This window comes from Leptinotarsa decemlineata, unplaced genomic scaffold (genome assembly GCF_025532065.1).
Source record: "Leptinotarsa decemlineata unplaced genomic scaffold, Ldec_3_MD MMD2_tig00002159_RagTag_RagTag, whole genome shotgun sequence".
In the NCBI taxonomy this organism is placed as follows: domain Eukaryota; kingdom Metazoa; phylum Arthropoda; class Insecta; order Coleoptera; family Chrysomelidae; genus Leptinotarsa; species Leptinotarsa decemlineata.
Window position 1 is genome coordinate 1,592,518 of NW_027412574.1, and position 27,138 is coordinate 1,619,655.

At 33.6% G+C, this 27,138-nt stretch overlaps 1 protein-coding gene and 2 long non-coding RNA genes across 14 annotated transcripts in view; 2 read left to right on the forward strand and 1 right to left on the reverse strand.

Moving 5' to 3' along the window:
- dlg1 (MAGUK family member discs large 1) overlaps positions 1–27,138 on the forward strand; it is an 889,881-nt gene that overhangs the window by 579,033 nt on the left and 283,710 nt on the right. The window lies entirely within an intron of this gene.
- Positions 16,926–19,748, forward strand: LOC141482972 (uncharacterized). The gene is made up of 2 exons (XR_012465825.1): positions 16,926–18,353; positions 18,413–19,748. It is a non-coding gene; the product is annotated as an uncharacterized lncRNA (long non-coding RNA).
- LOC141482970 (uncharacterized) lies at positions 24,164–25,744 on the reverse strand. Its single transcript, XR_012465822.1, has 2 exons — positions 24,542–25,744; positions 24,164–24,433 (listed from the first exon to the last, which is right to left on the reverse strand). It is a non-coding gene; the product is annotated as an uncharacterized lncRNA (long non-coding RNA).

A 27,138-nucleotide genomic window follows, 5' to 3' on the forward strand; every position in this document is an offset into this window, starting at 1 on the left:
TTAGGATGATACATGAGATGTTTATACCCCGCTTGGGGCTTTGTTCATGAGATTGAGCTGTTACTAGGTAATAAACTTTCTCTCAGACGAAGGATATAATTCAATATCTAGTGTGCTATTGCCGGGGAAGCAGTTGTGAGAGATGAATGTTTTGAGATTTCAATTCAAAATATCTATTTTCCTAAAATGAAATGAATGTACCGTGCCTATATAAGCGCGTTTTAATAATTTTCATCGACAGACACAGTTTTCCTTCCTAAAGATTTTTGGTAGTTTCACAGCTTCGTTGCTTCCTTAATTCTTGAATGTATATATCGACGATTTTCGTTAACAGGAAGAGCATATTTGCTCATTTGTTTTACTGAAAACTGCCGTTTCAATTCAAACACTAAGTATGATTTACTAATAACAACACTAATTAAGACGCAAGGGCTTCATCATATAAATGTATAAACATATTCTTCAGTTAATAAAGTACCTAATTAAAGCACCATTAGATCGGATAGAATAATAAGTCATTCTCTTTTCCAGTGAGAATTGAAAATATCTGTGCACGTAGCTGATACATTCAAAAGTGCTTTAATAGAAAGTATTTGAAATTTCAATCGAAATTCATAAGTAGAAACTATTAATTTCTGATGTCAGTTTTCCGTATTTTTGTTACTCACCGTACACATACAACAATAAAAAGGCTTTTGAGATTTGTTACATTAAATCGTACAAGATTGAATGTTTTTTGAGGACAAAACACAAGCACTACAGGAAAATCCTTGAGGCGCTCCCAGAGCGGTGCCTGTGCGAAAGTAGTTCACATTGGATTCGAATCGCTGGAGATTAAATCCATTTGAAAGAACGTTCTTGGAAAGTGTTTCTGATATGAACTACTCTGGTGGAATCAAATCACTTGAACACTTCCCGTGAAAATGTCTATAGAAGAGAGACAAATCTCCAACCTTTCTCCGATGTTTCAGACTATCAAGGTTGCAAGTGATGTTCGCGTCTCCAATCAAGCTTTTCTGGATGGAATCCAACAGCTTCGGGGTATGCTTAGGGGCGGATCTCTATACATGAGAACAATACTCCAAAGAAGGTATGATCTGAGCTTTATACAGCATGAAAAGTTGCTGAGGTGTGTACAGTTTTCTGGGTCGAAACAGTGTTCCGAGCTTTTGAGAAGCAGCCTTTGCAATTCCAGCGTCATGATTGTGCCAACACATTTTGGTGTCCATATTGATCCCCTGTCTGATCCGGCATTATTATGTCCTGTTCGGAGACATTAATTTTCTTGGAGAACACCGATGCCTAGGTTTTTAAGGCACTGAATTGGACCTGATTACTTTCACCCCAATTCTAAATTACTTCTAGATCCTCATTAAGATATACAACCTCCTGCTGCCGGTGAAAATGTGCATCCGCAGTCGATTTCCTGGAATCCAAATGGAATGATGAGACAACTGTGCTGTAATCAGCAAAGAACTATATTGGATTCTTAGTTTTTTCCAACAAGTCGTTGATATACAATAAAAAGAGGGTTGGAGCCATTACAGTTTTTCTTCAGCATAATCTCTGGTCCTAAATGAAACTTGTATTCATCAGAAAAATCGCTTGAAAAAAATTACAATGGCCAAAGTTACCCCCATTGATTATAAAAGTGATAGTGCACGCGGTCATAGTTTTATTACCTATTCTTTGCCCTATGGAAATATTTTGTGTTTTCATTTAAATCATCAAAGAAATAATGTAGTTATGAACTATTGAAGCATCTAATTCGATTATACCAATTCCGCAGAATTTAGGATTCGTGTATTACTTCAGCCTCTTTTTTCTGTTTATTTTTTTGTGCAAATAAACTGTAGGCAGCGTTACGTCTATGGGTATGACAGGAGTAAAAGTTAACAAAATTTCAAATTATTAGTCACTTACCAACATCAATTGAATTTGCATATAGCGGGAGGCGCCACGTAGATGAAATATTGCTAAACAAGATACATGTGGCTACGAAACAAGTATTCGAATGAATCATGTTATAACCAACTTATTTTAACATTCATGAGTGAAATTATAACACCTTAGTGTACTTCTTCAGTAATGAAATTGACATTTGAGTCAAAGGTCACTCGGGTATTGCTGAAAATGAAAAAGTAGATATATGGCAGCGAAAGAAGCCACCTCTCTAGAATTGATAACTGATATCAGCTCCCCGCAAGATATAATCTCAGACGTTAGATATGAAATATAACTAAATTGAGAGAGAATCTGGAAATAATTCTCATCAAAATCAAAAATCATCATTCATTAATTCACCCCACAGAGACAACTTCAACTTTTCAAGATATCACGCCACTACCATCACACGAATGAAAATGAACCATGGTAAGTTTCCTGCACATCTGACAAAAATCGGCATTAATGAAAACCCATTATGATCATGTAACAATTTTTTCTTAGCGGATATAAATCACATCCTATTCACATGTACCAGCTTCGAACTGTACCGGCCGGATTTCTTAAATTATCTGCTTTCCTTGAATGTTTCGTTTCCAACCAATATAACAGTCCTTTTAGCTATACTCAATAAAAAAATATACATCATATTTCCAACATTCATAATTAAATCTAAAATATGAATATAAAACGTAGTATAACTCTATTTATTTCGAAATTTCTGTGGCAAAATAAACTCCGGTTTGATGCCAAGGGGGAGATAAAAAAAATAATTCATGTGTTGAACTGTGGGGAAATAAAAGGAACTGTGGGGAATATGAATGAATATAAAAGAAATGCCGCGTAAGAAACTCCTTGAGTAAAGTTTTGTATTAAAATTTGAAATCAGTTATCTAACAAAGGAAGTATCTACCAACTGGTCTGGATAAAAAAAATATGTTCGTCGTGGAGTCATACAGGTGGTGAATTAGAAATACATCTGGAGTGGTTGAAATCCAGTACCCATAAGGAAAATGTGTTTTCGCAAGCTTCTCGGGCAACCCTAAAAATAATTATAAAATATATTGATCAACTCTTTTGTATGCAGGACACACAGTGTAAAATTATTTTACTGTGTCATGGCCTTCCGGACATCCATAAGAATGTATCGGCTTCATCATGGTCTTTTCAAATTCATTTGGGACACAAACTGCCCGGCACCAAATTCCAAAATCGTACTCGACAATTAGTCCAATTTTTTCGTTGATACATTATCGTGACCAAGCATGAAGATCCTCTACTCAAGCCCCACCTATTCACTTACCTCTTTACTTAGTTCGACTTTCAAAGTGTCTGCTTCTCCGTAAATTACTTGGCAAGCGGTTGATCCTCTTACAAATAGATGGTGTTGGTATGTCTCTTTATAATATGAACTAGTCAAGAAAAGAAAATTGATAATAAATGAAAATAAAAATTGATTCAAGTGAAAATAATAATGCTACAATATAAATATTACCAATGCATGTATTTCCTTATTTTCTCCTGAACTTTTTCACACACTCGTGTGTGATGCAATTGAGAATTGCAAAGAGAGATGATGAGAGATGCAAAGGAGAACTATCTGATCAGTTTAGAAGGAGACAAACGGATTTACTGCATATATAAAAATATTTCTTTCTCAAGCAAATATACATACATGAAATTCGAACAGATAAAGATACAGAACAAATTCATTAGAAAATGTCGAAAATATCTACCGGTCGGTAGCCGGGCGGTTCGACGTGGGTGCTTTGTTCACTCAGTCAACCGGTCGATGTGGGAGTCGATTCTTCAAGTCCCAGTCTGAACGCTCGATTTTCACTTGCTATCATCCAACCCATGATAGGAATCACACGATAAAAGGTAAGACCTCGTTAGTCCTTAGCTCGCCCAAGTTTCGACTTCTGAGGGTTATCGTTCGTAGGGATGCGATAGCTGGTCAACAGAAAAAACACAGTGTAATAAACAAAAGAGTAATGAAACTAAAGACAACAATAACATCAGTTCAAATGTGAACTAATAGAAGGAATTATACAAGTACATATTTTATGTACATCTATGTAGAATCTGTGTACTAATTAATATTTTGCCAATAACTCGTTAGACTAGTTGTAAAACTGTAATTCCAGTGAACAATATAGTTGATTTCAAATAAAAATATTGTATCACTTTTTGTATCACAAAAAATGCTCTTTAACTGGTTTATGTCATAACAAGTAACAGATATGAGCTGAAAGAAATGTAATCACTTTTTGAATATTAAGTAGGTATATTACAATCCTCAATCTATTTTTAAATATAACAAAATTTGGTATCATATTCTATTTTACATCTAATTTAAAGTTATCGTCAAACAATTATTGTACCAATTGCACTTATTCAGGTGCTATTGAGCTTATATGATGTCTGACGGTTGTGGAGGCCAGCAAAAAAATTCAATATTTGAAGCCATGTGCATCCAACTTCTGGCGGAACATCCATCATTGAAAGTAATTGATCATCGGTTTTTCGAAACAGGGCACACTGAAATGGAGTGTGACTCCATTCACTCGAAAATAGAGAAGAAGGCAAGATATGTACCCGTTTATACCCCTGAGGGGTGGGCGCAACTTATAAGAGATGCACGTATCACACCATGTCCTTTTACTGTAAAGTTTTTGACTTTTGATGAATTTTTAGATTTCAAAGGATTTTCAAATAATATTAATTTCCTTAATTTCAATAACATTCCCTGGAGAAAAATTTGCTGCCTTCGGTATATTACAGAGAATAATTGCATAAAAGTTCTTTACAAAATAGACTTTACCGATGTTTTTATTGAAGTGAACTGCAAAAAAAACAGAGGCCGTCAAAAACAAGCCCACTTAAAAAAGGCCTATCAAAATGACTTGCCCATCAGCGAGGCAAAATGGAAAGACCTGGATAAAATGTGTAAGGATTTAACAATACCGAAAGCGTACCATGATTTTTACAGGTCCCTAAAAACAAATCCCAAGGTGAGGGACAATTTACCGGAGTCTCATCTAGAATTGGAAAAAAATAATATAATTATACCACTAAAATGTTTGTGGAATATTTTGCTAAAATTCGAAACATTAGCAAAATACCCTCTAGAGAATTGAAACTCTTATTTGAATGTCTGCGTAAATGTTTTCTGTTTTTACTAAATGTCTTCTCTATTCAGTATAAAAAAGCAATCAAAGTATCGCCAATGGTAGGTACTAGAAACGAAAATGATTTTGGTAATGTAGTGAATTTATCAAAAAATCAATCACTAAACTATTAAATTATACCTAGGATTATTCAACGATATCATATCAAGTTAAATTATATGAAATTCATTATTTTTGAGTAAGACCTAATGAGATTCTTAAATATACTGAATGGAGTTTATCAGAAGTGACTGGCTTCTATGAATTACCTACTTAATTAATTTTCATTCATCATCGAGAATTAATTTTATCAAAGCTAAGAACAGGTAGGGACAGTACGAGATGAAATGTGAAATCCATTCAGTTTTATTGAAGAAATTCCTAGAAGGAAATGTAATTTTTCTTGATTGAGAATCTCTGAGAGTTCAATTAGAATTGAGTTTATTGAAGTGATTGTTAACAAATTTTTCTGTAATCCTAAATTTCCCGAATTTAATGGATTTGTAGTATTGTTATAAGAGTGTTTAGAAAATATTTGTGATAATGAGAAGTGATGATGATAATGAAAAAATTCGCCTATTTTGCAGTCGGGAAATATGTTTTTTGTAGGTGATGAAAAATTAATATACAGGTATCAATAATTGCTGAAAGGTACAATAATCGAAATCAAAGGACAGCTGAATCCATATCTGAATATAGAGTCCAATTAAAAACCTTAGTATGGTAGCTTTCTAGACCAAGCCCTAGACATCATTTTGTGTGTGGTCTCAGATTGAACCAGTCGTGCAAAAATTATTGACAAGGACAATTCACTGTAGTTTGAACAAGCTTAAATTATGAAATGTCAACCGCCCAATCTAAAATAGTATTTCCACAATATACAAATATACATCAAGTCAAGTCACAACATCGTCTCGAACATATGTACATAGTTTCAGGTGTTTAGCATGTTTAGTTTCTTGGTGAGAAGCATAAAAGTTATACGTGTTTTACGTGTTCGGCAATTTTCTGCTATAGAAAAATTAGATCAAGGAATTTGCATCCAATTGTGTAAAAAATATAAGTAATTGCTCAACAACACTTGAAATGTAGCATACGTTGATTGTACTCTGAGTCAGAAAGATGTTGACAATTCACCTGGAATTTTTAGTTGCACAATATTTGGAAAGTCACAAGATCAATATTACCCCTGGTAAGACAGAACTGGTGAAATTTTTAAATTAATGAAATTCCCAAACCTCAAACTCCTGATTTGGAACCAAGTGATTAAAACGGCTTTTTGATAAGCTTGCTCTGCAATCCGGCAGTCCAACGAAAACTCCATTGTGAGTCTCGGGAAAACCCGTAAGCTTGTACACACACACACCCACACACGCACGGGCATACACATACTCACTGGTATTGAAGAAATTGTATTTATTATTCAAGGTAATATTTATGCCTCAGTTCCTTAGAGTCACTTTTTTGACATTTTAGTTATGTTTGACTGATTTCAATTATTATGAATCTATTCATGATCCATCTAGAATAACTGGGTATTTCACATCAAATTGCGAAATTTGATTCCCGAGTCATTGGTTCCGAATCATATGCATTAACTACGCAAGTCTTTATTTTATTTAATTCATGCTGTCTAATACTACTTTTGTTTAAAAAGAGAACATTGCCACTTAAGAAAAAAAAAGATATGGCCACTTTGTTACAATGAAAGTCATTCCCTCACCTTGTCCCTTAGTACAAAAATATTACTAAAATACCTGTTCAACTAAAATAAATCAAAATTTCTTATTAATGAAGTATTGCAAATAAATTAGAGAGATGTGTGTTATTCTATGTCAAAACTTTCATTTTACAACGACGGATTTATAAAAAAGATAATTCGATTTTAAATATGTCCCGCCAAATAAAATCATTTCCTCACCATAGGTATAACGAATATTCGATTTCTGAACGTATCAAACGATATTTTTATACGTAACCCTATGAAATTAGTACCTGGCAACACTTTCAAATGTTTCAAAATGGCGATTTCTTCTCAACTATAGGTGAGTTAGTGCAATAAAATATTACGTTAAAAATAGTTAAGAGTAACATTTATGACGATCATTACCTCACGTTACATATATATTAGGTATTTTAGCATATATGTATATTATTTGTTGTTTGTATGCGTTTTTGGGAGTTATATGCATATTCGAAATGTAAACAACAAATTGAGGTTATGTACCGGCATTCTTGTAGCTTTAGTTAAAATTCGTCATTCCCTCATGATCATTTCCTCACTACATTTGGGAGTGAGGAAATGACGGTGGGATGAGGGAATGATTCATAAAGTATTCTATATTTCTTTTAGATTTTTTATTTATTTCTAGTAACTGGTGTTATATGGTATTTAATTAAAACCAGGTACAAGTATATGGTAGCAAAATGACACAGTCAATGAGGTTGAGTGCTGCAGAAAAAAATTAGAGTAAGATAGAAAAAGGGGAGAAAAAATGGAAAATAATACCGAATTTTTGGAAAAACTGTGGGAAAAGGACAGATTAAAGTATTTAAAGAAAAAAGATATGGGTCAGGTGAAATCAGTTATACATATGACTGCTAGAGAACTTAGACAAAAACTAAAACAATGGAAAGAAAATAGTAAAGTCTATAGAAATAAAAAAGCTATAATATACAAACATTTACAGAGAGTACTTGATTATACACCCCCACAAAGTCCAGCATCAGATATGCAGCAAAGTAGAGAAGATGTAGCTGTTCGAAATAGACGACAGATGCCGAGCTATTTTGTATGCAAAAATTGTAAATTTGGAAAAAATTAAGAATGCAGTGAAATTAACTGAAAAATACAAGAAAAGATAAAAAAGTAATATAAAAGTTCCTGAGATTGTGAAGAAGAAATTACTTTTCAGCGAGGCGTTAACAAGAGACCTAGAGACAAGTTACAATGGTCTTGGAAAGAAATATGAAAAAAAGAAAAAGTATAATGAAATGTTGAAATTCAAATCACTGCAGAAATAAATACAAGTTACTTCATGAATCAAAATCTTTTTTCAAAAAAGATACTTCCAAAAGACAAAAACCTCGCAAAATAAGCACTAAAATGCTTAGTGTCGAACACGATGTAGTTGAATTTTTGGAGAAAGATGAAAATTCAAGAATGTTATCGGGTAAAAAATACTGTTTAAAATCCAACGAAGGTAAAACACAACAAAAGCGTGTTTTATATGATCACTGCATAATTTACAGCAACAGTTTTTAAGCACAGTTGATTATAAGATAAGTTTATCAACCTTCTGCAGATTCCGACCTTTTTGGATTACTTGGCAAAATGTTAATGCACGAAATATTTGCCAATGCATACAGCATGCCAATATTCAACTGATGCTGGGAAGAGATGATACAGAAAATAAAGACGCCAAAGTTAGTTAAGAAGGAGAATTATGTTATAACAGAGATAGATGAGAGTGATGTAAAAATTAAGACTGATTAATTTGATCTCAAAGAATAAAAACTAACGCAAGAAAAAATTAACATTAATGATTATTATTGTTACTTAAATATATATGAAGAAGTTTAAAGTTATGAAGAGTATTAGATACAAAGATTAAAAATAAATACTTGTAGGTTTAAAGACAGAAAAAGCATTTATTACCTGTTTAATAGTATATTTGTTAATTTTTTGAGTTATTTATATCGACTATAAGTACAAAGTTTTTTAGTTGCTCTTCTTCAGAATAAGATATATCTTTTTTTCATTTCAAAAGAATTACATAATTTTGTTTATTATTCTTTATTTTTTATCTGAAAATAATAATAAATCATTCCATCACCCTGTCAATCATTCCCTCATTTTCATTTTTTTAAATATTTAGTTTTAAGAGAATATAGACAAAAAAAATGGCAGACCAAGACTTCTGAATAGATCTCTTCAAGCTACTTTATTGATTTCAGCAACAACAAAAAAATCCATTAAAAAAAGAAATTTTAATTATGTCTCAAATTTTGAAATTTCGTAAGAAATACCCAACTGAATTTTAAAATTTCGCAACAGTCTAAAAAAGGGTCAGAAGCATCTTTCGGTAAAGCAAAATTCATCAATGTAGGGTAAATTCGAAGTGAAACTCCCTTTTTCGAACGAAAAGAGAGAAATAATCCGTTTAAAACCGACCCTAATGAAATTCAACGAGCAACCGAAATAACTGTACCTCAACTTTCAGGATTATCCGTGTTAACATGCAAAATAATGGTTGTTGGCTCTGAAAATGTTCCACGCACAAAGGGCCATCCATCATTATACCTAAGCTGTTTTTAACTATACGTCATGCCGAGGTGAGATACCCAATGACAACGATGGTTTTATTCAAAGGGATTTCAATATTTATTTATTACCGACTTGAATTGTAATTGTATATATATATGAATATATATATATATATATATATATATATATATATATATATATATATATATATATATATATATATATACACAGGGTCCTGCAACAGTGGCGCGGTGTTCCATATCTCTATATAGGAAGCAGATAGCAATCTAATTTTCTATAATATTACCTTATTGCTCGAGCTCGACAAAATAAAAATATTGGCGGTCACACAGGGTGTTCGATTTTTTCTGGGCGGATCCCAACTGTGTCTTTTTAAATGGCAACCTATATTTTTTATCGCTTTTTCGGTTTCTTCATAGAAAATAAAATAAACTTTATGTATATCTGCACTTCGAAAATATTGACGGTTTTCGAGATATCTAGCATGACAGGTTTTTTTTCCAATATTCGTCACTCAGAATATTTGAAATTATAAAGTGGTGCCAAGTCCAGTTGAAATTTTTTTTTGGTCGAATATTCTATATTGGTAACTCTCTCAAACGATATATCTGAAATCGACCTGTGATATACAGGGTATGAAAAACCGCTTGCCAAATATTGTAAATGAAAATTTGCAAAATCTTCCTTAGACTAAATGGAACACCCTGTATATTATTGATCCATAAGAAGCGCCAACGAAACCTCTACAAATTTCATTAAGTATTCCCTATGGCTAAGTTCAATAGTTTTTCTTAAATGAGCATTTCTTTCGAAAAATGGTCATTTTTTTAAAGCGAAATCCATTTGACGACTGATAAAAATATACGAAAGATATCTTGTTTCAATTTTGTACATTAGAAGGTGTCCAAACAAATATTTTTTAACGAAATAAATGTATGTACCTATCACTTTTTGCTAAATGGAAAATTATTTTTTCATTGGATGCAGAATTTCACTCATAAATCGTGCAATATCAAACCAAACAAGTTAAAAGAAAGAAACATTATAAATAACTATTTTTTTCATGTTATTATATTCATTCAGAGCTTGAGTTCTAGATATTCAAATTTGTCAACTGGCAAATTACAAAACTATAAAAGGGAGAGTTTAATTAAGGTTGATAATGAAACTTTTATAAAATATGTTCAACATGTCTTCCATTTTCTTGAATGCAGAGCTGAAGTCTATGTTTGAAAGACTGTTCTACCCTGCGCAAGACAGCTGGTGTAATGCTGCGAAAAGCATTCGTTATTCTAAGTCGCATATTTTCGGGAGAAGTTGGTGGCTCAACGTAAACCATATTTTTTATGTATCCCCATAAGAAAAAATCTAGTTTCGTCAAATCTGGTGATCTAGCGGGCCACCGTACAGGCCCATTCCGTCCTATCCATTTATTGGGAAATACTTCATTTAGATGATCTCTCACTTCTGCCGAATAGTGAGCAGGTGCACCATCATGTTGTAACCACATTCTATTGCGGAGGTCAAGAGGAATATCATCTAACAAACCTGGTAAATCATTTCGTAAGAAATTGAGATACATTGCGCCATTCATATGTCCCTCAAAAAAGTATGGACCAATTACATATTCTCCAATGATGCCTTCCCAGACATTTATCGACCACCTATGTTGATAATCCACCTGTCTCAATAAGTGAGGATTTTCTGTCGCATAATAATGGTAATTATGTCGATTTACAAATCCATTTTTATGGAATGTCGATTCATCCGACCATAAAATATTATTGAAAAAATATTCGTTTCGACGAATTTTGTTCATGGCCCAATTGCAAAATCTCACTCTTTTCTCGAAATCAGCATACAGTAGTTCTTGATGTAACTGAACGTGGTATGGATGCAAGCGATGTTTCTTCAATACTCGTTGCACTGATCTCTCACTTATATCCACTATTTCCCCAATTTGTCGTTGACTCCTACTAGGATCTTCTTCAACAGCAAGAAGAACTTGCAATTCATTATCTTCATTAGTAGCTGGCTTGATGCGCTCATGTTTGGAATAATTAATAGATCCAGTTTCAACGAATCGTCCCAAGACCTTTCGGAAAGATCTTTCATCTGGATGCCTTCTATCTGGATACCGTTGAGAATAAATTCTACTTGCCAATAAACAATTCCTGTCTGATTCACCTAATATGAAAATCATATCAATCAAATCACTTTTTGATAACAACATTCTGATGAAATTATACCGACAGTTCAACTTCACGATTGACTAAAAATTTCAATATTCATTTGCAGCCAAATATTTTGTTCTGTCATTTGCCAGACTACTTGATTTCCAATAAATATTTCATTCGCTGAAAGGTTGTTTTAGACCGAAAGAATATGGCACAAATTCCGAGATTTTTGAAATTATTGTAACTATTCAAGAACGTCCATTTTGTGGTGTAATTCGCAACTTGTTTATCTAGCAACAGGTAATTTTAGGAATGGGCGATATTTTAAGGAAAGGGTATTTTTTGTATATTCTTATCAGTCGTCAAATGGATTTCGCTTTGAAAAAATGACCATTTTTCGAAAGAAATGCTCATTTAAGAAAAACTATTGAACTTAGCCATAGGGAATACTTAATGAAATTTGTAGAGGTTTCGTTGGCGCTTCTTATGGATCAATAATATACAGGGTGTTCCATTTAATATAAGGAAGATTTTGCAAATTTTCATTTACAATATTTGGCAAGCGGTTTTTCATACCCTGTATATCACAGGTCGATTTCAGATATATCGTTTGAGAGAGTTACCAATGTAGAATATTCGACCAAAAAAAAATTTCAACTGGACTTGGCACCACTTTATAATTTCAAATATTCTGAGTGACGAATATTGGAAAAAAAACCTGTCATGCTAGATATCTCGAAAACCGTCAATATTTTCGAAGTGCAGATATACATAAAGTTTATTTTATTTTCTATGAAGAAACCGAAAAAGCGATAAAAAATATAGGTTGCCATTTAAAAAGACACAGTTGGGATCCGCCCAGAAAAAATCGAACACCCTGTGTGACCGCCAATATTTTTATTTTGTCGAGCTCGAGCAATAAGGTAATATTATAGAAAATTAGATTCCTATCTGCTTCCTATATAGAGATATGGAACACCGCGCCGTTTTTGCAGGACCCTGTATATATATACAGTACGATGCAAATGTATGGAATAAATTCGATATTCACAAAAGGAGCGTCTTTCGGAAGAAATCCAAAAACAGGTCAACTTTAATTTTTGACGGCCCATCTCATGATATCCATATGAAAGACGTTTCGTCACCAGTGTTGGCGTGATGACGTAATCGACAATTTTTTTAAATGCAAACAGGGGTCATGTGGCACTCCATTCAAAAGGTCTACTAGTCGTCTATTCAACGGTATAATGGTTTCGATATGTATTAATACAGGGTCAACCGAAATTATGTATTCAGAAGACTGGAATTACAAATAATAGTAATTCGTTGAACCAAATATTGCTATGCACCGCCACTGAGAATAAAGTATCGTACTGTCTTCTATTGTTTTTGTTGATTAGAAAAAAGAAATGGTGATAAAAGTCCTACACTCTACTTGAGATTAGTCAATGTCATTGAAGTGAAGTATCATTGAAGCGGTTGACATTATTTCTAGAAAAATATTTAAATCACATAATCTGGCAATGAAAGTAACAGAAACCCAAAGAATCGAAATTTTAATTATGATTGGCTGTGGAGATAAAGTAAGAACTCAGGCAGAAGTTCGTGATTTATTCAATGCGAAATACCCCAACCGAGAACCCGTTTCTCAATCAACAATAAGTAAAATTGAGAGAAAGTTTCGAGAAACGGGCCATGTTAAAGATCTCCCTAAAAGTGGTAGAAAATCAATTTCAGAAGTCCAAAAACTTGATGTGGTACTTGCGTTCCAAGAAAACCCCCATACCAGCACGAGGCAAGTCGTACTGGATAATAATTTACACCAATCGACTGTTGTTAGAGTGTTGAAAAAGAAAAGTGGCATCCGTATAAAGTTCAGCTGGTCCAAGAACTGTTAGAAGATGACTTTGACAGAAGAGTCGAATTTTGCGAAATCATGATGGAGCGCTCGCACAGAGATCGGAGTTTCATACAAAATATAATATTTTCAGATGAAGCTACCTTTATGCTCAACGGTCACGTAAACCGTCAGACTTATCGATACTGGGCAAGAGAAAATCCACATTGGATGGAGGAGCATAGCACACAATATCCACAAAAAGTGAATGTTTGGGCCGGAATTTTGAACAACCAGATAATAGGACCATACTTTTTTGAGGAAAGCGTAACTGGTGCTCGGTATCTACACTTTCTTCAAGATTATCTGATGCCACAACTGAATCAGCTATTTCCAAATAGAAATGATTTGTGGTTCCAGCAGGATGGGGCGCCCCCACACTACGCCGTTGATGTACGAACCTACCTGGATACTGTTTTCCGAGGAAAGTGGATAGGAAGAAGAGGGCCGATCGAATGGCCACCAAGGTCTCCGGATTTGACCCCGTTAGACTTTTTTTATGGGGATACTTGAAGAGTAAAGTTTACCAAAATCGACCAAATGATTTAGAAGAGTTGAAGGAACGCATCAGAGCGGAGATTGCACAAATAACCCCCGAAGTTCTCGGAAACGTTAGAAATGAATTCAGTGCCCGGCTTTCACATTGCATCATAGCTGAAGGTCATCAATTTGAACATTTATTATAATTTTATTGTACTTCAATAAATAACATGTTTTGGTTCATCTTGTATAAATGAATATTGGCATGGTTATACCGTTGAATAGATGATTAGTAGACCTTTTGAATGAGGTGCCACATGACCCCTGTTTGCATTTAAAAAAATTGTCGATTACGTCATCACGCCAACACCGGTGACGAAACGTCTTTCATATGAATATCATGAGATGGGCCGTCAAAAATTAAAGTTGACCTGTTTTTGGATTTCTTCCGAAAGACGCTCATTTTGTAAATATCGAATTTATTCCATACATTTGCATCGTATATATATATATATCTGCCTAGCTATAGCTGCCTACGTGGTCATGTTAGATGTAGCCTAGGAATTCTAGATCTTCTAACTGGAACCACAAATGTGCGGTTGGCTTCTGTTGTTGACTCCGTGCGTATGAGTTGTTTCCTGCTTTTGGCAAACAAGTGTTGCCCATCTTTACACTTGGCTGCACCGCGCTGATGAGGCTAATAGCCAGAAACACGTGTCCGCGGTTTGCCCCTATTTTTTGAGTGTTGTGTCCACGAATTATTTCATTCTTGATTTGTATCATACACACTCGATAAAATCTCTATCTGTATTTATATCCTAGACCCGGATGTCACGCAGGTAGCTATAGCTGCCTACGTGGTCATGTTAGATGTAGCCTAGGAATTCTAGGTCTTCTAACTGGAACCACAAATGTGCGGTTTGCGTCTGTTGTTGACTCCGTGCGTATGTGTTGTTTCCTGCTTTCGGCAAACAAGTGTTGTCCATCTTTACACTTGGCTGCACCGCGCTGATGAGGCTAATAGCCATAAACACGTGTCTGCGGTTTGCCCCTATTTTTTGAGTGTTGTGTCCACGAATTATTTCATTCTTGATTTGTATCATACACACTCGATAAAATCTCTATCTGTATATATATATATATATATATATATATATATATATATATACGTATTAACCCCCATTACGAAGCCCAAAACGCTACACAGGACCACTATACCAAGCCTTATACACTTTTGTGAAGCCCGGTTTCGGGCTTCGTAAAAATTCACGTGTATATCGTTTTTATCAGGTTAGAAATGAGTAGGGCACCTCATAAACGAAATATAGCCCGGGCTTTGTAAACGATGGAAAACGTCTCAAGATATACACCTTTAGTTCTCGCTATTTCAGGTAGGGGGCGCGCTAGCAGATATGTATAAAATTATATATATTGTGCGGATTTAATACGGTTCATACGAGTCCCATTAGATATCACGCATTATACAAAGCCCATACATTTGGCATCAATGGGTAATGATCGTTAGGTTTTGTATCACGATTCAAGCATTAGATAGACGAAACTCCGAATTCTCAGTCTCCACATTTCGTTTCGTTAAATTTAGCTGGATAACTAAAAGAATACTACAATTTTTGAAAAAACATGTTGGCGTAAATCACTCACTCATTCCCGGGTATAACTATAGGGGGTGTTGTTTATTACAACTTAAATAATTGAAAAATGAGTCGATTTTTTCGATATTGGGATTGTTTTCAGATATTTTCAGGCCAATGTGCTTTCAGAAATGTATTCCCTTTTCAACATTGAACAAGTTTTCTTTTGTTTTTGTTAAGAAATATCCAATTTTTAATATATGAAAGATATTTCATTTTTCTAGAGTACATAATCATGTCATCATTTTTGGGATCGCTAAGAATCATGCGTTAAAAGGTAAGACCGTGTTTATCTTCAGATAGCACGAATTTCGAGGTTTGTTGTTCGTATGGAAACGACAGATGTTAACGGTGAAACTATAATTTTTTCCGTTAAAATGTTAACTATGGAAGTATAGATAAGAAAACGGTTTTCAAAAGTAAAAAATGACTCAAGTCAAAAAGTAGCTACTCACTCTCTCTCTTTCTCTCTCTTTCTTTCTCTCTCTCTCTCTCTCTCTCTCTCTCTCTCTTTGTTCATTGAGTGAGGTGGTGGAACTGAAATTGAGAGCGTTGTATGTGAGAGTGTATTTAATTTCCTGGATATTTTATTATGAAACTCAGAAGAATTATGTTAACTGAAATATACTACTCATATATTATACCCATAGTGCCAATTTTAATTGCTCTATACATAGCTTTCAAATGGCTCCAGAGACCCTATTTCCATTCAAATGAATTTTTACATAGTGAATTGACTCACTCTATCTGAAATATAATAATAAATATAATTGAACATAATAAACATAGTTAAAAGCTGAGGACAGTGTCCTATGAAAGTATAATAAATAAAATAAGATCAATATGGACGCTTATAAAAATATAAACATGATACCATAGCAGAGTACAAAATTATCATGAAAATAAGGATCATATGGACGCTAATAAAAATATAAACATGATAGTATAGCAGAGTACAAAATTATTATGAACATAAGGATCAGAACAAGATATCATCGATTTCATTTTCAATAGCATTCACAGATATAGCACTAACCACTTTTCATTATATTGAAAATTCGAATGCCTTGAAACTGCTTTCATTGTTTGGTCTCAAAGTTTATTTCTTCAGTTTGAATCAATAGTTTTATGATCTTTTATCAAATTTCTGAATGAAAATTTGGCCTAGACTAGTATAATTATATATGAGAGTGCGGAAGGAAAAGATGAGATCTCCTCCGAGTGTAGCTTTCAGTATATGAGGGTTGGTTTTTCAACAGATTTGAATAACATAGAGTGAACGTAAGTATGGTAGTTTCATCGCTGTCATGATGGGTATTTGTAAAAATGTTTCGTGAAATCAATTCTGACACGTTCGCTTGTTGATAGAATATGATTGGACCAGGTGAGGTCTGAAGTGATAAAACACACTGGTCTTAGATCAGGTAAATACCAGTTTCTAGTTTGTGATTGAGTATATCGTGATGTGTAAGGAAAAACAGTTGTTTTTTTATATGTAAGACGACACATTGAGCAATATTCAATGGAAGTAACCATTTATTGCATCATTTGGGAATTGAGGCCGAATTTTCCTGTAAAAGGTGACGGATTGGAGTAAAATTTGGTATCATTAGCATGGAGTGATTCAGAACTATTCAAATAGTGTCTAATTTTGGTTACGTGAGTTATTAGAAAAATTGACCTAGGACAGGGTCTTGGGACACTTTCTCGTAAACAGCAGTGTCAGATGAAATCGATGTGTCCACGTCAAGTATAAAGCTTCTATTCATCAACAATTCTGCGATTCAAGAACTCTATTGATTGATTGATTGATTGAACTAGAACCCTAGAATAAAAAATGTTTTAAAAATTGGGAAAATATATTCGAGATAGTGATGAAGTAATAATTTGTAAAGAAAACTTTTGGTGGAATTATATTCGATATTTAGAAGCGTTTGGAACCACTATTACGAAAATTTTTATGATGGGACTACCTTGATTCACATTTCACTTGCTGAATGAGCATCTCTCTATTTCCTTTACAGGAACACCTTTTGTGGGGATGATGCTTTATATCAGGCGGTTTAGAGTACTAAAATTATATTTTCATGACTCAGTCAGGAAATATATCAATTTGTTTATATATAGCCCATATTTTGGAAAAATGAGTAAAAATATGTTTTATGTCAAACGGTTACAAAAAAGGGATAATGTATTAAAAATTGAAAAATAATTTGAAAAGTTCTAGGTAGCAGTCATCACACCACTCTCCTCAGCAATCTACGGAATTGATCAAATAGAAAATAATGGAATCGTTGGGCGAAGCGTAACCTGAGTAAATATGTAAATACCAAGCCCAACGATTTTATTATTTTGCTATCTCATCAATACCGTAGATTGCTGAGGAGAGTGGTGTGATGACTGCTACCTAGGACCTTCCAAATTATTTTCCAGTTTTTAGTAGATTACCTACATCATTATTATTATTATTTTTTTAATGAAATCTTTCAACGTAACATTTTCAAGTTTTCAGTTTCTAATTTTTATCCATCCCAATGCCACAGAGTTCTAGACACGTTATAACCTTTTACCTCAACTTGGGTGATGTATCGCTAACGACGTATCATTTGTAGCCGCCCTAACGCCATACAGTCCTCAACACGATACAAAATTTTGACTTGGATGAAAGATCCATGCTTGTATTTCGATTAGTAGGTACCACTATAGTACCTTCTAGTCAAGCCGTCATTTGATACACATATTGAGGTTGTTGTGATATAATATGTATTCCACCATTTTATAGCTTGAATTTGCATCTTTTTCAGAGTGGACTACTATTCTACCAGTCAAGCCTTGTCATTTGATATCCATATTGAGGTAGTTGTGGGATAAAAATATATAATTTTGTAGCTGCGGCCATCTTGAATTTACAATGATACCGAATTCATTAAATTGTATTGTCATCAAAACTGAATATGTGTACCAAATATCAGATCAAATTATCAACAAGAAATGAGTCAAACTCCAATTACTAAATTTGACCCAAATAAATAAATGTATAAATAAATAAACGAACAAACAAACAGGACAAGCTGAATGAAACTGTTTGATTGATGAATTGAAAAGTACCTTCTCCTTTTCGACATTACAAAAAAACTGAAGGTGAAATACATATACTTGGAACTTCAACAATATCTCGAACTGAAAACTGCATGTTCGGATACAAAACTCACAAAAGCGAATCCAAACGAAAAATACTTCAATTGAATGCAAAATTATAGATAAAACACATTTAATTTGCAGCCTGTTCTGGATTACTCCACTCATTTTTGCTCTCGATGACGAAGACGAGATCAGAAAGCTTTGATCATCATTTGTGTCAAGATAAGTTTAAATACACATTTGACATAAAATGAGATTAACATTTAGGTTACGAGTTATTTTGATTTTTCATAAACTACACCTTACGATCTGATCTTCACAAACTTTATTTTCAAAAAATATATATTAGTAGTCAATTAACTACGAACTACTGTGTTAGCGAAACATGTCGTGATATATTTTTTGAACATAAAGTTTGTGAAGATCAGATCGTAAAGTGTAGTTTATGAAATTACTATGGATCTTCATCAAGTAATGACCGAATCAATCAGAAAAGATTAATTTTGTGTTTGTCTACAATACAGCGCTAGCTACACGTGATGCGGGCTTCCTATCGTACTTCGTAACGTTAAGGGTATTGCATTAGGATTTTCCATTTAACTTTTATTTCACATAACACCTTGTAGAAGAGAGGTGAAAAATGTCATAAATGGATTTGAGATCAAACAGTTATCTTGCATAAATCTCTGTCGGATATAATTCAATATCCAACGTGGTATTCGCCGGGGAAGAAAGTAGTTGTTTTCCAGTAGGAATTTACCAGAACCCACTGTGTAGTTCTGTTGAGAAAGATGAAATTTTCGTAATTTCATTTGGAAATATTTATTTTATTGTTGATTATCAGAATGTTTCAAACATTTTCACAGATTTGTTTCATTACCTACATTACATTACAGTGTCAAAGTAAAATTTCAAGGAAGGTTTGAGTAAACCATGGTTCAAATAAATCCAACGAAGGTTCTAATGGGGAAATCAAGACCAGTTATTGCTTGAAATGAATTTCATTTGTCAATAAACACACTGATTTAGAAATAGTAAATTACCTATAATTGAATAATATTTTTAAAGAAATTATTGCAAATTTATTTTTTCTTCTGTGTCTATGTCTTCTGTGTCCAATAGAAACTTAAACTGATAAGAAGGAGAGGTGATTTTCGTATAATTCAATTTCCAATTCAATCGTGAAAATTGTGTTACTATAAAAGTATCCATTTGAGTAATATCTTTATAGTTTACTTGACATTCCAGAAAAAAGTTTCTAGTTGAATAAAATATTTGAACTTTTTCACCTTGCTTGCAAGATATCCTAGTGCAAGTCTTTCAAAAAATCATTTTTAAGAGATGAATCAAAAAATAAAACAATAGAAGTCATCATAATCAATATCAACTGTAATAAAAACTCTTTTGTATAATATGGTTATACCCTACCGACATATATTGACAAAAATGGTTTTGGAAACCATTAAAAAATATTTGTTCATTTTATTATTTTTCATCAAATGGTCTTCAAAAATAAAATATGTGAAATGATATATTCATCATTTTACTGAATATATTTTATGAACGAGAACAGAATTATACGTTTCCTCAACTGAGTACAAATGAATATCATTGAATTAATGTAAGTTTTGAATTATCAGAGGTACAAAAGCTCTCAACTTCCTATACTGTAAACAGGAAAAACATTTACTCAACTTGAATTTCAGCAACAAGGAAAACATACTTGATACTACAACCAAAGTATTAATTTGTTATCCTGGACATGCCAACCTTGTTGGCGAAACGCACGTCAAGTGCAAGTATTTTTAAACTGGTGAATGGATAACTGAATTCAAACAAAGAGTGTTTATTTTCATACGAATCTTTCCAATCATACCTATGAATCAAAGATATAATTTGATCTGAGATAATATGTACTTTATCTGAGGAGTACCGTCGAAACCCTTGACTAATTTGAAAATTTACCTCTTCCCATCGACCATCAACAATAAACTTTAAATCTCCTATTTCAAATATTATATCCACTTTTGTCATACCTACGACCAAATATCTTGGCAACACCGTAGGGGCTTGGTTATATCTTCAAAATATATACTTATATACAATGGGGCTTTGTATAAGCGAATGAATATCAATGGATTCGTAATATACGTAGAATATATTCAGCGAATATATTTCTTATATACACCCCCCGACCTTCCTCTCAACCCGGGCTTCGACTGACCCTCGGCATATAGCGGGCTTGGTATCATGCGTCAGATGCGTATATATATATATATATATATATATATATATATATATATATATATATATATATATATATATATATATATATATATATTGCATTAGGAAGCAACCCAGAGTTGCTTCTTGAGATACTCCCAACTGGATTGAGTTCCACAGGTATTAATTCTTCGAAACCGATACCTAAAATAGTTTTCACAGCTGGAAGTGTAGGCTCAATTCATTCAAAATACCTATGATTGAGTGTAAGTAATGTCAATGTCTCTTCGCAGACACAGTTACAGCAAATCTTCAAAAAATCCATTGAATTCATTGACGTATTTGAAAACATTTAGGAAACCACAAATTTACTGAATTTGAACACTAATGGAGTCAGTGGTATTCTCAATGAACGTGTTAGTTGGTGTTGGCCTGAAAAGCATATGATGCTGAAGAAGTAGTGAAGAAAATTGATTGTCCTGTTCCTGTCAACAAAAGAGGTGTCTTTTCTTTTTGTGACTTTGACTAAGTTGTATGAATTTTTTTTAGGGAAAATTACTGTAATTACTCAGTATTATAAATGAAATCACTCCTTTATTTGGAATTTGTTCGAAATACTCGTATTTGTAAACAAGTCTGTAGTGTGTGTGCTGAACAGCTTTTAAAAACGACGATTTTATCTGAGGCGTACTATAGACTATGCTGTAGACGACCCCTCCCAATATAGAAGGCCCCGACACTCTGTCGAATGAGGCCCTCATGTCCCCCGTTAACGGATGAACAGTTTTTCCATCCATCCCACCCCAGCCAGGTAGGGGTACACCGTGAAGGGCAGTACTGATGTCTAAGGACTTCATACCGTCAACATCCCCTCAGTCATGAACCCATTTGTCCTTCTTCGACAAAAAACAGCTAAAAGGGTAAGGGAGCTGGGCTCCAACCTGATTGAACTGAAGACGCTGGCTGGTACTACTTTGTATTAAATGGTTCAAAATGACGGATCTTCGACAGATCAGCAGAAAATTTCTATTAGCGTTAATAGAAATGTATCGTGGTTTTCCGTTTTTTTGGAAAATAAAATCTTGTGAATAGAGTGATCGCATTAGGGATACAATGTGTCATAATCCATTCTCAAATAATCAAACCAATCTCCAGGTTCTAAATGGAGTTCAGCCAGTAAGTTAATATGAGAAAACTGATTTCTTTTCAATAACCATATTTTGGGCCACTTTCTTTGTTTCTTTTTTTTTTGACTTTATGGCTAATGCTGCCGCCACTGCACACAAATATATTGTTTTCACCATAACGCGCATCAGTTTCAACTGTTTAATAAATCCAAAGTCTGTGTGCAACACAGGTTCGTCATTTTTGTTCGATCAGACTTGTTCATCGAACAAAACAGCCAGTCAACAACGCAGTCTATGGGTACGGGTACCTTTGCGTTCATAATTATAAGATTTTTTTGTTACGACCGGTTTCGGTTTATTAAACCATATGAATTTAGTACTCTCGTATTATTTTTATAGCATCTATACTTATAAATGCGAAAGTCACTCATTTAACACTCATTCATCTCTGTTTGTCCGTACTGCTAAGTCTTAGGAAGCTAAACCTTGGTATATAGGTGCTTCTTAGGTATCCCGGGGGGTAAAAGGAGCGCGTTTACATATGAAAATTACCTTTTCATCACTCTTTCTCCGTACCGATATATTTCCTGAGGCTGACATGTTGTAATATTGTAGATATACAATAAGAGAATATTGCTGAATATTTCAATTTGTGAGGTCCCATTGGGAATCGGAAGGGCACGTTTACATATAAAAATCACGTTTTTATCACTGTTTCTCCGTACCGCTATATTTTCGGAGGTTGAAATTTTGTATGTAGGTTCTTTTTATGTTGAAGATGTGTAATAAGAAAAGATTTATAAATATTCCAACTGGGACGCCAGCCGCGGGAAAAAATGGCGCGTTCATAAAATGAAGTTACCTTTTCATCACTCTTTCTCAATGCCCTTAAATTTCCGATACGTGAATTCATATTTAGTATCAGGATTGTACCCGTGCGTATCACGGGCGTATCGCTAGTCGTGAATATATGGAAATATCGCTTTCAACTCTCTACTAATATACCATAACCTTGCCATCATACCGATGGGATCTTCTCTTTCATTATGTATATTCGTTTATACAATGTCTGCTATTTTATCATTATAATCATCTTTCATTTGGCAATATAATTCTATGTTCTGTGTTTAATATTTTTTTACTAGTTCAATATGACCTTAGTTTAACTTACTCACTTAGTCAAAAACTCCCTAGATTTCTCCCAAGTTCATAGAGTGAGAGTACGATAACCGAAATAATCATTTCTCTATATAAATTTCTATAAGAAAATCAATCATAATATATCATAACTGAACAAACTCATTTTCAATTTCAATCAATAGTTTGAAAAAAAATTAATACACAATGTGACGACCTACCTTCGTATAATGATTTCATAATTAGATTTTTTCATTGATGGAGAACTTATTCCAGAGGAATTTCTAATAGGCAACGGTACGAAAATGAAACGTTATGTAAAGAATAATCAACAAAAAATGAAATTAATAACAGAATGAAATGAAATTACGTTTGTTATATTAGTCATTTTTGCCCCTCGACTATCCCATATCATATTGAAAGCAGTGTTGCCACTGCTTTCTGGGTTAGACAACAATGTTGAAGTGGGTTAGATTCGACAAAACCGGGCTAAATCCCATGATGGCAACAGCGCACGTGTTATGGTGTATTGAGGATATTAATATTAATTAAGGATGACATGGTACCAATCTAATCTTTGGTGGCTCGTTTTTGTTTCTTTGTTGTGAACCATGAATATGTCATTTCTCGCTATCACCTGTCACAATATTCTAACCTTATATTTGCCTCGAATTAAAAATTTGGATTATTTCCCTAATTCAAATTTGCAGAATTATAATTATTCCCATTAGTATAATGTAAGGCCACTGAAATGAAAAGTTAAGGAAAGAATTTCATGTCATACAAAGGAATAAATATTACTCTGCCAAATATATTTTCACTGTATCATATAGAACACTGATTCGATACCCATGGGAATAACTAAATAATTTTTTTAAGGAAAAATATAAATCTGGATAGGAATTATTGATAATGAAACCAACTTCATGAGGAAGAAAAAAATATATTATTCTGTATTCATATAAAATAAACATTTTACATTCAACAATTACAACATTATTGGACATATCCCCCGGACATCATGATTTTCCGCGTCACTGGATGAATGTCAAAAATTAGGTGAGCCCATTATTTGTTTGGAATATACTCTTTCGTTTCGTATAGCCTTTCGTTATAGGATAAATTTGAGGTTGTAAGGATACAGGGAGCAGTTGACATAATTTGAGCTAGATTGTCCTCGGTTTTCGATGTGGATACCTGAAAGTAAATAACACTTCAAAATACATGTCTTACCAAGCCTAAATAACTAACTCTTACGGAAATAATTTTCCTTCTAATTGAAAATAACTATATTATTGTACCCACCTGTTAGCTGACCGTCCAGTTGTAGTTTAGTTCCATAATCCTTCAGATTGTTTTCGTTGTACCATTTAGGTTAGCTTATTAGTGGTTCTGTTGACTCAGTTTCAGAAAATAAGGTTCATCAAGTTAGATTATTAGTCGCGATCTGTGAAACAATTGTCATCATAGGGCTCGTAAGACAACGTTTCTCTGTTCGCTGATGGAGGGCGCGAGAGGTACCGTTTCACGATTATTTATGAAAATTCATGTCAAGACGTGTCGAAAAGGAAATTATTTTTACTGTTTTTTTGGTTATTATATCAAATTGAATTCGGACTAAGTGTAGGTGAATAATTGACAGCTTGTTTAAATTAAACAATAGTGAACAAACATTATCAATCATCTTTCGCCATCTATGGGTCAGAGGGACTTAGAGGTTTTGTAATTGTGAATATACCTAAAAATTTTAGTTGTCGATAGGTTTCAAATTATTGCCCTTTCTGTTTCTGATATTTCAGTGATTTAACTTACCGACTTGGAAATGGATCGGAAGTCACGTATTTTACTCTTCACCGATTGGTTCACCCAACGCTGCTCATGACGTATAGGCATGCGCTTCAATAAGGAAACGTTTTTCAAAATAGGCTCTAACGGATATAATTTCCCACTAGACTCCAAATCTCAATTTCCGGCCTACTCAGGACGGGAAGGAGAAACAGATCGACCTGATTTGGTCATTTTTTCTTTTCGCTCCGTGTGTGTTGAGAAAGAACCATTTTGGAAAATCTGTCTATTAGACACCTCATAGAGGATTAATTTCCATAAGGTTTCATTTCAAGTGAAAAGGTGCCTGTTAGTTTCGTACTTATAGAGTATTGCTATTGTTTGGTTGTGGCCCTTTCACCCTGTTCAGGGATCAGAGAACCTCACGTGAGTACGCCATTTTTGTCAAGCTTTTCCGTCCATTTGTGCTTTTTTGAGACGTTTTCTCATTTTCATTTTCTCTTATTATAGGGCGATCTACATGTGATTAGTTCATAGACGATTTTGTTGAACCATTACGAGTTGGGAACTACTCAAATCAGTATTTTGGAAAAATACTGAAATCTATTTCGTGGAAACCGAAAAAGAAATACTTGTCTTCAGTATTTCTCCGGATTTTATTGTAAATGAAACCCTTCTGAACTGGAAGGTAAGTTGCTCTAATTCAGACGGAGTGTACCTAAAGTGTCTTATGTAAAATATTTGTTGTTTTCATTTGGTTTTTTCAGTATACGGTTACTAGACATTTGCCAATAAAAATATATAATATCATAGTAACGTTCTATCATAATTTATTTTATTTTTGTTATTGATTCTTCCGCTGGAAATCAGCGCATTAATTTTTACTTTCGATAATTTCAGTAGATTCTTGCCATGTTATCATATATATTAGAAAACTTTTGGTTGTTTATTGAAGGTTAAGAAAATAAAATATTACTTTTCATATCGATCACTGTTTTACGGTGTTGTCCCATTAATTTAAAGTCATTAAGGATGCTACTTTTGTATTATGTACTTAGGATGATTTCAATAGAAATCAATGAGGATTTTTTTTTTCTTTAAAGGGTTTTTTTGGGGTACCGTTTTCCTGTAGGAAGAATTCACGCCAGATCAACAACCACTCTGGAACATTTTGACTACCTATCTTGGCGGATTCTTTAGATTCAAGATTGTTGTTTGGACTTGGGGGCGGAGAAGACGCGCAAGTACCTGAAACAATAAAAAAATTGACTATATTTTTTTTATATATCATTTACATTATCGTGATTAATAACTTACTGTTAATTGTATAAAGCGGAAATTAAGTCGTGTTTTGATCCAGTTAATTATTTTTTCGTGATACTGCGTCTGCGCTCTGGGCCCACAGCAAATGACTTCGGAATCCTTGTAAAATATTCTTGAAGGTGACTTACCTGCGGCTTCACTTCCTGCTCTTTGTGTATTTAATTTTGATTTATACGTAGCTGGCTCTATTTTTTTTATTGAGAAGTTTAAGGTAACTAGTAAGGAAACTTAGAAAGTTATCAACTCCGTTTGGCTTTAAGTATTGATTTGAATTTGTTTAAAACACATCGATTAAATCCATGGATGCTAAAAGTTTTTTTAACCTGTGCTAATTTTATTTTCACGTTATCAATATACTGATCTATTGGAATGGTGGCTAGTCAATTTTATTTCTTTTCTCTTGGTAAGTTGGAGAATTGGTAAAGATATTAGTGAAATCTATTGGCATTTCAACTTACCTGGCGCCCAAATAAAAAAAAATAATATACAACATCTGTAAACTCACTCCGTCTCCTCTGTAGTGAACCGGTATGCCTTGACTGTCATCGTGACAGCCCACCAATCGCAACTTCAAGTATTGAGGTTACAATTCAGTTCATTTTTAAGAGCAAGGAAATAATACATGGGAAACTGAAATTATTTATTGTCGAATATGTTTACGCAGTATGATAACATACCTATAATATTTAAAATTAGATGAAAGAAATTTGAAGTCATATTTTTCTTTTCAATAAATTATCACTAGGGATTCAAGTAAAGCAAGATTGTTTACCAATTAATTGTTTGGTATGCAG